The sequence below is a fragment of the Ammospiza nelsoni genome, chromosome 7, assembly GCF_027579445.1.
Source record: "Ammospiza nelsoni isolate bAmmNel1 chromosome 7, bAmmNel1.pri, whole genome shotgun sequence".
NCBI classification, from domain to species: Eukaryota; Metazoa; Chordata; class Aves; order Passeriformes; family Passerellidae; genus Ammospiza; species Ammospiza nelsoni.
In genome coordinates this window covers 8945598-8950504 of record NC_080639.1, presented here as the reverse complement: position 1 = coordinate 8950504, position 4907 = coordinate 8945598, and the positions used below count along the sequence as shown (strand labels likewise).

The 4907-nt window shown below is 38.4% G+C and overlaps 1 long non-coding RNA gene across 1 annotated transcript; it reads left to right on the top strand.

Moving 5' to 3' along the window:
• The first annotated feature begins 1930 nt into the window (after positions 1-1930).
• Positions 1931-2570, top strand: LOC132075748 (uncharacterized). The gene is made up of 2 exons (XR_009418817.1): positions 1931-2028; positions 2338-2570. It is a non-coding gene; the product is annotated as an uncharacterized LOC132075748 (long non-coding RNA).
• Positions 2571-4907: the final 2337 nt, after the last annotated feature.

Here is a 4907-nt window from a genome sequence, read left to right as displayed (position 1 = left end):
AAATAAGAATGTTTATGCTTATTAATGGTTATACTATGAAATGAATGTTATCATTTTTGTGTGCTGGGGGATATATTGATGTCTATATCATTTCCTTGCCGTTTTAACTAAGAGGAAAATATGCAGCTGCTGTTGCAGCAGTCATGTGTGAGATGGTCATCTCTGACACCTTGCAGGGAAGTGCCATTGTAACAGGTACTCCTCAGGTAGTAGAGGGGGACAGTAAGAGACATTGGGGGTCAAAACCTACACAGATATTTGTACACTGATTGCACCAAAGGACAAACATTTATCCAGCAAGCCTTTTTACATGTGGGGGTTTGTAGGGAACTTTTTCCAACTGTGATTTAACTTCCCCAAAGCAAACCCATTTGCTAATTCTGTTGATCTCCAAGCCTATTTTATTTCAAGGAGAGTCCCTAAATGATTTTTTCACAGCTACTCCAAAAGGAAAGGGAGTACTATTTATGTTTTTGTATTGAGAAGCAAATAGTTGCGTTGCACACATGGTTCAATGTGTGTATCATTTCAGGGAAAGTTCATCCTTTTCAGATCAAAGACTTGAGTCTTCTGTAAATAACCAAAGCAGTTTTATGGAAATGTTTTCATCACTTATGTTTGGCGTTCTACTTAAATGTTTCACACAGGAATGTAATATTTATGTTTGAGGTTTTTGTTTATACTTTGGTGTAAGAACAGGGATTTCAGTTTCCTATATCGTATTAATTTCCATGAATTTGCATCTGTCCACTTACAATATATTAAGGATGCTTGAGGCACTTATGTGAATAAATCTAGCAGAAGAAGGAAGGCAGAGAAATAGTGGTCATGTATGTCAGGATGGCTCAATCACAAATACTGGCTGTAGCAGTATTATGCAGCATGGTTTATCCTCTGAGATGTGATCTGCAAATTTCACTAAGATTGATTTTCTGAGCAAAAATTGCCTTATGCAAGATCAATGGCCTTAAGTCTGGTTAGCACTAAATATCATATATGTGAATATTAGTTATGACTGCTTGGTGAAAGCTAGTTAGATTGGTGGATTCCTAACAGAAAAATGTATGTCAGTACAAAACCACAGGAGCAGTTGGACAAGGAACACCATGCCCTTGATTGCTTTGATGTTAATAATGCCCTCTGCACATTTGATCAGCACAGGATGTAATTCTGCATCAGTGAAGGGGGGTTTGTGTGCTTATTTCTGTTTTGCTTTTTCTCTCTTTGCTGCACAATTCCTTATTCAGCATTCAGTTTATTTTTTTGCCACAATTCATCCTTTAAGGTGACCAACATGAACAGGGGGCCTGTGGGATAAAATGAAAGGGAAGCATGGTGCTGTGAAGATGTCTCTGCCTTTGACTTATGTTTCTTAGGCTCCAAGAGCACCTAGTAGTTTTCTGCTCAAGAAACCTCCTTGATGAATGCTGTTGGAGGCTCTTGAAGTGCAGCCTTTGCTAGGTTACAAAAACAGGCTGTGAAGGGTACCTTTCCTAATGTATAGGTGAGGATGTCTTGAAGTCAAAAAAGCAGCTTAATGCATGTTGTCTCTTTATGCATTTGTTTTTAAAACTACCCATACCTTAGTGGACAAGTATTTATATAGAAAAAACTGATTTTCACCCTACATTTAATTTTAGTAGTTTTTGTTTTCCCTTATCCTTCTCTCCTCAGTTTGTGTGTGATCATTGCTGCTGACTGCTGAACTACAACATCTGTGATGAATAAACTAAAGGAACACAGCCTGATGTTTGGGTCACTGGCTGGATTAGCAGGAGTTCAAAAAAACTCCAAACCTCAGACGTTCTATTGCAGGTGTATCTTATAAAGTTGCTCCTTTTTAGCTGTTTCCCTTTCTGGGCATCAAATGACTTTTGTGCAGTGTTTTCAAAAGTTTACCTCCTGTTTTGGCTTTCTGATGCCTTTTTCCAGAGATTTAGCCAGCTACGTTTGAAGTATTTGGGATTGTTGGACTCCTCTTCTGCAGGCACAATAACAGACCTACAACAACTGTGTTTCCAGGCACTGGTATGAAATAAAAGCAGCTGGCTTGTTAGCCCAGTCTTAGCAGAGGAATTTGCAAGCCCTGTGACAGCGACTGATGCAAATTTGCAATCCTAGTTAGTTTTTGAACAAAATAGTAAATAACAATAACTTCCAGTATAATGCTGGGTTCCTGAAATCCTAGCTAAGTAATTTTGGGGAATAGAGAGGATTCCTCTAGCTTAAAACCTATGTACTCTGTGTTGCAAACCTGCTCCCTTGAAAGTACTTGGGAAATCTTTACTTTCTGTATGGGAATATCGCAGAACCTGTGTAAATTTTTTTTATTTTCAGGATGAAATGTGAAACCTTCTAATTTATGACTCATAAACCCACTGAAGCAATGACACTACAGTCTGTAGTTTGAGGCTAGGATCAAACTGAAGAAAGGAAGAGCACATGTTAATACACCAAAAAATTAATTCCCTGTGATTCCCTGAGTGGTTTACAAGCAGCCCATTGTTTGAAGATGAAGCTGAAGAAGATGAAGTACGATAGGAATGACTTGACTGTCACTTTGAAAGAAAGGAATTTATAAATGCATGAAAGAGAAGGGGTTGTTTCTGTTTGTGCTTGAGTACATTTCCCTGTAGGGAGACATGTCAGATGCCATGGAAATAAAAAGCAGCTTCTTTGGCATGTTGTATATTGATTGCTCTGTCATCGACAGTGATCTCTGCATTGATCTGATGTCCTGCCACACTTCATGCCCTGTTCTTTGCCTTAATGCAGCACTAATAAGAGTTGTGATAAGTGGAAATATTATTTAACATGTTTTTAATCTTAGCAAATAAGAAATAATGTTTTATCAGAAGTGTTGTCAGTCAGTGCTGTTAGTGTAAAGTCACACAAAGTCACACATGCAGTGTAAACACTGCTAATTTGAGCATTAGGGAACTTCTGTCTCAGCATATTGTACATGTCTAGGCCATGTGTTTTTATTGTGAGGTATAAAAAACATCACACTCACTCTGTCTTCTGTGCTTAGCTGAACTTGTAGGTCTGTCTCTCAAATTCTCTTTAATGAGTAGAAGTACATTCCATTTCACGTTTCCCGACCTCTACTCCATGTAAAAAAAATGAAGTAGAAACATCATAAAATAAAGGAAATATTTTCATTTTAGTCTTTGTAATGATTTCAGGAGATTTTCGTTGGCCATTTCAACAATTTCATTGTTGTTTCTTTTACTGCTTTTTACTAAAAAAATGTACTAGGCTTATTGGTGCAGGACTACATTTCCATGTGATGTGTTCTCTAGCTCTGTGGAGTGCTTGCCTGCCTTCATTTCACTGACTCTACTTAAAATGCATTTTCTGCTTATAAAAAAGGGAATAGAAGTCTTTCTTTTATTCAATATGCTTAGAAGTTCTGGGGAAACCATACTTGAAAGACAGAATTGATTTGGGAAAGTTATTTTCCAATTGATGGTGAAGCCTGACACTAAACATTGTGTATGAGCTATGTGGTATTGGAACACAGACTGCACTACACAAAATGTTGACAGATGCTGCTTTCATAATATTTGGTGGTGTTCCTTAACACAAAATACACTGCCTGACAAATCTTTGGAGCAGGCTCAATGTTCATTGCAAATTGCCTATGATATCTCATGGAACAACTGGAATCTGGCTTTCTGAGGAGTAAGGGCAATGCAACTTCAAGTTCTTATACGAAGAGTTAATTTAATGTGATTTTGCTATTATGTCAGGAGTGCAACTCAGTTGGAAACAGTCTGTGTAACACCCGGTCTCTTGGAAGCTCTCCCATCACTGGGGAGCAAAGGCATGTTTAATTTCATGGAGGAAAATCCCCTTTTCCTTCTCCTGTCTCTTGAACTTAGAAGGCACTTAACATTTTTTCCTGCAGAGCTTTTTATATCAATGACTGGTTTGTTCAAAAGATGCAAAAAAAAAAAAAAGCTTCTCATGATTACTTCAGGATGTAGCTTGTAAATGCAAAATGGATCACTGATTTCCTCTCCTTGGAATGCTGTTCAGTCTCCAGTGGGTTATCGTAGGCCATTTTCTTTGCAGATAAAATTTTTCCCGAGGCAGTTAAGAACCATAACTTATGTTACTTATGTTTTTTCCTTTCTTTTGGGAAGAAAGTTGAGTTAGAGGCTCAGCGGCTACAAAAATACTCCAGCAGTCCAACTTCTTTTATTTATTAATTTAAAGGAAAACTTGTAGGCTTTTGAGGAAAGGGATCTTGGTATCTTCCGTTCTTTGTGATAACAGGAATTGGGTCTTTCCCCTGCAGGGGAGCTTCTCTCCTGTCATTTGTAGCAGGCTGCAGTCCCCATGTGGCACCTTGCTGTGGCCAGCAGCCCTTGGCTGGTCAGCTGGAGAAGGCACCCCTTTACTGGACAGGATGAAGAGATGTCAAGAAAGCTGCCCAAGATAAGTTTGAGGTGTTTGACAAGATGACGGCGATTTTAAGGACAAGTGTTGCAGAACACATAAGCTTTTAGTTTAATGAAGTTATTTGCAAAATAATTTTCATTTCCTAACATGGATACTGGGAAGGAAGAACACAACAGGTGTGTTTGATTTTTAGTTTTGCTCTTCCCTGGAGACTCTTTCTTTCCTTCTGCATCTTTTTCCTCATAGCCATGTGCTGCTTGATTCCTTCTCTCTGTAGTTGTACAAATTTTGTGAGAATGTTCCTGGTTGGGGCACATCCTCCTCTTTTCTGAGGTCTGACCATGCCAGAATAAGTTCTGAGTCTAGGAACAAGTCAAATAGAAGCCTCCAAAAGGTAAGATTTGGGATGTAGTGGCTTCTACTCAAAAAAGCAGTGTTTTGGGGCTTGTACATAGTGTTAGACTTAGCAGAAATTTTTCTCTTTATATTCTTTTAACTTT